Source organism: Peromyscus californicus, unplaced genomic scaffold, assembly GCF_007827085.1.
Source record: "Peromyscus californicus insignis strain IS unplaced genomic scaffold, ASM782708v3 Scaffold_24__1_contigs__length_46423439, whole genome shotgun sequence".
NCBI lineage: Eukaryota > Metazoa > Chordata > Mammalia > Rodentia > Cricetidae > Peromyscus > Peromyscus californicus.
In genome coordinates this window covers 15,115,570-15,124,172 of record NW_026294535.1, presented here as the reverse complement: position 1 = coordinate 15,124,172, position 8,603 = coordinate 15,115,570, and positions in this window count along the sequence as shown.

Here is an 8,603-nt window from a genome sequence, read left to right as displayed (position 1 = left end):
GTGCTGCTTGAAAGCCTGAAAGCTTAACCAGCTAAAAGCTTCTAGTTTCTGGTCCTCACACCTTATAAACCTTTCTGCTTTCTACCATCACTCACTGGGATTAAAGGCTCGCTTTCTGGGATTAAAGGCGTGATGAGTCACCATGCTTGGCTGTATCCTTGAACAGATGGATTTCTGCCTCTGGAATGCTAGGATTAAAGGCGTGTGCTACCACTGCCTAACTTCTATGTTTAATATTGTGGCTGTTCTGTCTCTGACCCCAGATAAGCTTATTAGGATATACAATATTTTGGGGAACACAATGCCACCACACACAACCACTAAATAAACTGTCTCTGGAAAACTGTGGCAGGTTTATGTTTGATGACCCCCGATTACAAAGCCTACGGCAATCATGGATGTGTTTACATGCATTGGTGCCGAGAATGGAATCCAGGACTCTGCACACACTGTGTGTTCACTGAGTAACGGCCCATCTTATTTCTCTCATTCGAAGGATTACTCATTCACTATCCAGACTCCCCTGAAAGTTTCCAAACAACCCCCCAACTGCTCACACAGTTACAGCTTCTCCCCCTGGTCCAAAGCCACCTTCTGCGTTATTCACAGTGCCAAGTATACTCTTTCATATATGTGTATCCCGCCCTTGGGGGACCACTGTCTTTGAACTTCATGTATTTTGGAGAAGGCCAGATTTATCTGTGCATCTTTTGAAAAAGATTTATTATTTTTAATTATGTGCGTGTGTGTGTGTGTGTGTGTGTGTGTGTGTGTGTGTGTGTGTGCATTTAAATGGAGGTGTCAGCAAAGGCCAGAGTCATCAGACTCCCCTGGCCTCCTGGCATTGGAGTTACAGGCAGTTGTGAGCTGCCCAAAGTGGGTGCTGGGAACCAAAATTGGGTCTTCTGCAGGAGAAGTGTTCCTTCACCATTGAGCGGTCTCTCCATCCCGTCTGCAGATCTTAAGCTCTGCAGGAAGTGGAATGCTCTATACACATTTGCAGGGTTTCTTCATTTTACTGTCTTGGTGTCACTTTCTTTTCCCTGTTGGCATCTGGCAACCTGCCACAGAGTGCCTAAATGCCATTTTCCTTATGGAAGTTCCCCTGGCTTCCTTCCCTGGTAAGGTCATGTGTGTGCCAGGACATTTTTTCATGATACACTACACTGTCTTATTATGGTTTATAAGCCTCCTTCCTGCCTCAGATTATAAACTCCAAATGGTTTAAGTTCTTTTCCAATACCCTTAAATTCTCATCAGAGCTCAGCAGAATCCGGCTTGGAAACCAGACAATCAAGAGCTTCTGCATGTTTCAAAGGAAAAGGTCAGGTACTTTCCAGCACTGTGGAGGAAGCTGAGGCAGGAGGTTTGAGTCTGCAGCCAGCCTGGGCTACAGATAAAGAGCCAGTCTGGGATAGAGGCCAGGAGGGGAAGGGTGAATAGGAGAGGGAGGATAGACGTTCCGCGTCTTCTCAGACCGGATCATTCCAAATTTTAAATTCTCTGCTGAACACATCACTAGTTGAAAAGCCTTTTCCTCTTGATCTTCAGAAAAATCACTGTGCCCATGTCTTTAGCACAAGAGAGAAGACATCAGCTGCTGTATTTTCCTTTGAACTAAACTCAAAATAAAAACAGTTTTTAAAAAGCAATAAGGAAATGTAAAAAAAAAGAAAATGAAGAAACCCAGAAAGGGATTTAAGAAAGATGAACCCAGTTCTGCTCTGCGTGAAGAGGAGACAAGGGTCTGCTTGAGAGGAAGCATGTGGAGTATGTGAGTTAAGGGGAAGGGCTTGCTGCTTTAATTCTCAAAGCTCCTCTTTGGGGGCCAAGCTTCCTCTAAGAAGGGACAAGGACAGTGTGGGTATGTGCAGCCTGACATGACAGGAGGAGGAGGAGACCCTCAGGACTCCCTTCTTTTCCTTCACGCCACAGACATGCTGCATTCTGTACTTGATACTCTGTCTTGAGGCACTGTGATAGGGAAGAGGGGTGTGTGTGTCTGTGTGTATGCGAGTGTGTGTGTATGTATGTGCAAGTGTGTGTCTGTAACTGTGTGTCTCTGTGTACAAGAGTGTGTGTGAGTATGTCTCTGTGTCTGCATGTGCAAGTATTGTGATGTGTCTGTGTGCGTGTGCAAGTGTGTGTGTGTGTGTGTGTGTGTGTGTGTGTGCCATTTAGAACCTGGAAAGCCACTGACAAAGAAAAAGTATGGAATTCAAAAGCACGAACAATAAAATAGAATCAATGATGGACAGGTTTATTTATTTGTTTATTATTTTATTTATTTATTTGAGGCAGGGTCTTACTATGTGGTTTACTGAATAGACAGTCCTCTGTGGTGGAATATTTTTTTAAGATGTGTTCCATTTGTTTATGCTGTGTAACATTTGTGTAATGATGCAAAGATGTGTTGCATTCTTTTATGTTGCATTTGTTTAACTCTGTGAAGCTGTGTTACTGTGCCTGTCTAAAACACCTGATGGTCTAATAAAGAACTGAACGGCCAATAGCAAAGCAGGAGAAAGGATAGGCGGGGCTGGCAGGCAGAAAGAATAAATAGAAAAAGAGAAGAAGGAGCAAAAGAATAAGGAGAGGAGGATGCTAGGAGCCAGCCACACAGCCACATAGCCAGCCACACAGCCACAGAGTAAGAGTGAAAGCAAGAAGAGGAAAAAGCCCAGAGGTAAGAGATAAATGGAGATAATTAGTTAAGAAACGCTGGCAAGAAATAAGCCAAGCTAAGGCCAGGCATTTATAAGAAATAATAAGCCTCCATATGTGATTTATTTGGGAGCTGGGTGGTGTCCCCCACCCCCCACAAAAGATCAAAGAGCAAAAGAGTAGAAAAAATAACCAACAACATGTGTTGATATTTTGTTTGTGATCTAACAAATAAAGCTTGCCTGAAGATCAGAGTGTGGAGCTAGCCACTAGTTAGCTATAGAGGCCAGGCAGTGGTGGCACACACCTTTAATCCCAGCACTAGGAAGGAGGAAACAGAAGGAGGAAACAGAAAGTGATATAGCTGGGTGGAGAGAGGAGTATAAGGTATGAGGAGACTGGAGTTCAGCTCGTTTCAGTCTGAGAATTTGGTAGAGGTAAGAAGTGGCTGTGGCTTGCTCCTTTGTCTCTCTGATCTTTCAGCATTTACCCCTATATCTAACTCTGGGTTTTTATTATTAAGACCAGTTAGGTTTTGTGCCTCAACAGTCCTCCTGTCTCAGTCTCCAGGGTGCTGGGATTTCAAAAGTGAGCCACCATGCTTGGCTAAGAGAAATTTATTTCCCTGGCCTCTAAAATAACTGTCAGCAAGAAATGACTTGTGGCTGAATGCAAAAAAAAAAAAAAAAAAAAAAAAAAAAGAAAGAAAAGAAACATGAGATGTTATTATTGTATTACAACATTACAGTTTTTCATTTAAATCATTTATTATTATATGTACATATGTGTAGCTCCTTCTCTGTCTGTGTGTGTGTGTGTGTGTGTGTGTGTGTGTGTGTGTGTGTGTGTGTGTTGTGATAGGGAGGAGGTTTTACATGCTAAGGTGCATGTGTGGACATGTGGAGATCAGGAGACAACTCTGTAGAGTTAGTTCTCGCCTTTGACCTTTAAGTAGTTCCTGAGGATGGAACGCATGTCACCGGTTTGCGTGGGGACCCCACAGCATCTTCACCCTCCATACCATCCAGTCAGCCCCAACTATAGGTTCTGTCTGCATCTGCTTTTCACTTCCAGTGATTTATCCCACTCGTTGTTTCGAAGTTGTTTTGTTTTGATGAAGACAACAACCAAGGAAAACAGATCTTAGAACAGGAACTGAGAATTCGTCTTCACAGATGAAACTTGGAGAAATAAAAGCACAACAAACAACTTGAAGTATTTAATGGAGTATACACTCAACCGACTAAGTCTCCATTCTGCAGAGTTCAGGAACCCAGTACAGACAGGTAAAATGGATGCACAACTTGCTGCCTGGATTTTTTTTTAAAAAATTCTTTTTACAATAGAAAGATGCTTTGTTTATCTTAACACTGATAAGTTCTTTGCATCCCGATGGGCCTCCCTGCTGACACAGTAATCCAAATCAGACCAAATCGGGCCAAATTAGAAAAAGCCCAGGTTTAATGGGTAAAGTTCCCAGGTTCCCAGGTGATTCCCTGGCCCCCAGAGAGGAGACAGGGATGAGAGACCGGAAAACCACATGTCTGTTTTCTGGGATGCAGCTTAAATACCCTGTGGGAGTGGTCTTGAGCCTCTCTGGGGGAGGAGCTGTGTTTGGTGGGCTTTGAAGGGGCGGGTTTGGGGAAAGAGATGGGGGAGGGGAGTTGAGGTGGATCTTCCACCAGAACATTCCAGATTCTTTCAGTATATGGATGCCAGGGTGCCAGGAGCTGAGGTGGAATGCCCACCCAAACAATCACTATAGGACAAAAACTTACCTTTTTCAATCAGACAAGTTCCACAAGCCTACAGCCATTTATTCCTCCTCATATTGAACTTCCAAAGTTTATGTTAAGGAGAAAGAATTATATCTACACCCAGAAACAGGGCTCATGATAGGGAAACCACTAAACAAAATATCATTCTCCATGTATAACCAGAGGTTGCAGTCTGTGTTCATCTCCCATTTCCTCCACAGAGCGGTCCCTGTCGAGACTCTCAGCAACCGGCCCCTGAGACGGTGTTCTGAGAGCTTTGCAGGATGGCTGCTTCACAGAAAGTATCTTTTCACCATCAATCACTCAGAGAAAGGCCCTGCCATCTCCAGGATAATCAGCTCCCTAGTTCCCTGAGATCCTTGGATCCTCGAGGGAGGCAGCATTCGGGGAGAGAGGGAGAGGCAGAGAAGCAAGGGAAGGCGCTGGCCAGGTAGTGCCATCAGTAAAGGGCATGCTCTGTAAGCATGAGGACTTGAATTCACATGTCTCAGAAAATCCACAGCTTTGGCCGCCAGGGCCTGAGAGGCAGGAGATGTGCTGGGGCTTGCTGGCCAGCTGGTCAAGCCAGATCTAAGAGTGGGTCAGTGTAGATCCTGCCTGGAAAACTGTCATAAAGCGCAAACAGTCTCTGGGCTCTACATACACACACACACACACACACACACACACACACACACACTGGTGTGGTGAGGTTGGGCCATAATCCGAGCATCCAAGAGGTCACCTGGAGGCCGTCCTGTTCTGTATTGTCACATCCAGCCCAGCCAAGCTGGCATAGCAAAACCTCATCTCAGGTGGGAGAAGGGGGGGAAAGTAGGGTAGAGATTAAAAATAGAAAACAATATGACTGAAACCCAGAAGCAGCAGCCAAGACTGAAACGGAAGAGGCATTGAGAAGGTGTCAAGATAGAACATCATGACCGACTTGAGTACCACAGGTAGAAGTGGATGAGAACAGTAGCTGGTGTGGAAGCTTCTTGGTATCGGGTACTGAGACACTGGGAAACAGACATCCGTGTTCTCATCCCACGTCGCGGTGCAGGTAGACGTGGAACACACTTATAATCCCAGCACTTGGACCACAGGGACAGGGAGATCGGGAATTCAAGGCCATCCTGGGCTACACATCGAGATCCTGCCTTAAAAATAAACGGAGCTGGTGGAATGGTTTAGGGGGTGATGGTTGCCATCAGGCCCCATGACCTGAGTTTGGTCGCTAGGATTCACCTCATGGAAGACAGAACCATCAAAAGTTGTTTCTGGTCCACTTCTCCACATGTGCCCTGTGGCGCGCGCACACACACACACACACACACACACACACACACACACACACACACATGCACACGAACACAGTGGGGTGGGAGGGGCAGAGAGACAATAAAATAAAATGGCCTTTGATCCAAAGTTAAAGGTGGGATTTTCACATCTCATGACTTCCCTCCAAGTATGGTTCCACTGACTGTTTTATCCAGAGGGATCAGTTGTTTTGTTTTGTTTGTGAGGAAGGGCCTCATGTAGCCCAGGCTAGCCTTGAACTTGCTATGTAGTCAAGGCTGGCTTTTAACTCCTGATTGTCCTGCTTCTACCACTCAACTGCTAGGATATCAGTCATGTGACACCACCCCACCCCTTGGTGCTTTTTAAAATCTGTCTTTAAGAGCCTCACCCCTGTGACGCCTCATCAAGTCGCCTCCCTTTAGTCCGTTTCCAGTGGGAAGAGACAACTCAGGCCCAGTGAGCAATGAGAACCCTCTACATCGATGATTCTCAACCTTCCTAAAGCTGTGACCCTTGAATACAGCTCCTCATGGTACTGGTGACCCCCAACCATAAAATTATTTGTTGCTACTTCATAGCTGCAATTTTGCTACCGTTATGAATCGTAATGTAAATACCTGTTTTTCCGATGGTCTGAGGTGACCCCTGTGAAAGGGTCATTAGGCCCCCAAAGGGGTCGGGGTCCACAGGTTGAGAAGCACTGCTCTACACAAAGATAACTGATGAAAAAGCTACTCCCTAGATTCATGAACTTTCTATTATACACTTAAATAAAAAGGATGAGAGTGTGTATGTTCACATACAGAGATGTGACAGATGCATGGAAAAAGGGAAATATTTCTTTTTCTTTCTCTGCAGCTTTCTCTTTTATCACATTGATGGTCAGGTATCAGAATAGGTAATGTATGTGTTGTGGAGTATTATTTTAAGATGTGCGCCATTTGTTTGTGCTGTGGAACATTTGTTTAATGATGCAAAGATGTGCTGCATTCTTTTGTGTTGCGTTTGTTTAACTCTGTGAAGCTGTGTTACTGTGCCTGCCTAAAACACCTGATTGGCCCAATAAAGAGCTGAACGGCCAATAGCAAGGCAGGAGAAAGGATAGGCGGGGCTGGCAGACAGAATAAATAGGAGGAGAAATCTGGGGAGAAGATGGAGGAGCAAGAAAAGGAGGAGAAGAGGGCGACATCAGGGGCCAGGCACCCAGCTACCCAGCCAGCCACAGAGTAGGAAATAATGAAAGGTGTACAGAAATAGAGAAAGGGAAAAGGCCAGAGGTAAAAGAGAGACAGGATAATTTAAGAAAAGCTGGCTAGAAACAAGCCAAGTTAAAGCCAGGCATTTATAGGAAAGAATAAGCCTCCGTGTGCTTTATTTGGGAGCTGGGTGGTGGGTCCCCAAAAGAGCCAGAGAGTAAAAACAAATAACATGTATGTGTATGTGTTCTATATTATATGTATACATGTAAAAAAAGTGGTGGCTTTCCTGGAACCCACTCTGCAGATTAGACTGGCCTCAAACTCGGAGATCTGCCTGTCTCTGCCTCCTCCTGGGTGCTGAGATTAATGGTGTGCGCCACCACTGCCCGGCTTCAAAGCCACTATCCTTACTTGTAAGGATTTCAAGACAAACAAAAATGTTCTTAGGCACCACTTCTTAAATTTTCTTTACTCCTCCTTTAAGAACTGTGTGTGTGTGTGTGTGTGTTTGTACACCCCACAGTGGGCATGTGGAGGTCAGATGAAAACTTTGGAGTCAGTTCCCTCCTTCCACTGTGTGGGTACCTGGGATTGAACTCAGGTCACCAGGCTTGGCAGCTGGTACCCCTACTTTCTGAACCATAGTCTTTCAATGCAACTTGACTCCCCTACTCTCCAACAAACACATTTCAACCCCCCCCAAGACAAGTGTCTGAATTTTGTTCCCTCAAAATAAATTTCTAGTGAAAATTTATTGTTGAAAATTACAAACATGTATCTAGGCAGCAACTGGCACTTCAGATCCTTCAATAATATTTTCACTCAAACACCCTAAAACCTTGAACTGTGGAACAGCCAACTAAGCAATTCCATTTCAATTAGCTTTACCGCAACTTGATTGTGTAGCACAGTGTTATGCTAGATTTCAATTTAAAAATAACTCTGCCCGACCACACATTTAGGTGTTTTGATTTCATTCTACACAGCGGAGGATTTTTCTACCTAAGTAGAGAGGTTTAGGATGAGCGGGCGGGAAGAAGGAAAACAGATTCTCACTCAGAAAGGAAGGCAGGACATTTCTCACGGAAACAAAAGGCGAACACGCACACGTCTCATAGCCAGAGGATTCAAGCCAGGATTTTGATAAAGAGAATGAACTGTGAGACACAATGATGCACCTGAGAAATCTTCTGGGAGACATAGCGTAGAGCACAGAAACAAATATTAGCAGATTCGCAAGGCTATACTCGCCATGGGTATCCATGGTGCTGGGTTTCAAATTAACATGGTTATTTTTCTCGTGTTGCCAAATTTAACATTGGGGAATTTTGGTTGTGGGCTTATTATCATTAGGCAAACACACATACTGGTGTTGAAGAGAATTTTTAGATAATTACACAGTATTTACAAAAACAGGTTTGGGGATTGAGAATATACTCGAATACCCACGCCCCTAAATAAACACAGCTCTCCTGTCACCTTGGGGAAATGTTTGTCGTGGGTAAAATTACTGATTCTGCATGAAATCCTAGATGACTGTTGGTTTTCAGTGTATCTCTCCATCTTTCTTTCCTTCTCTCAATCTCCACAACCCCATCTCATCATTTTTAGTCAAACGGCCTGAATTATCTGTTCAGATTTATGAACTTTTCAAAGTGATCCTTTTGATGTGGATCCAGAT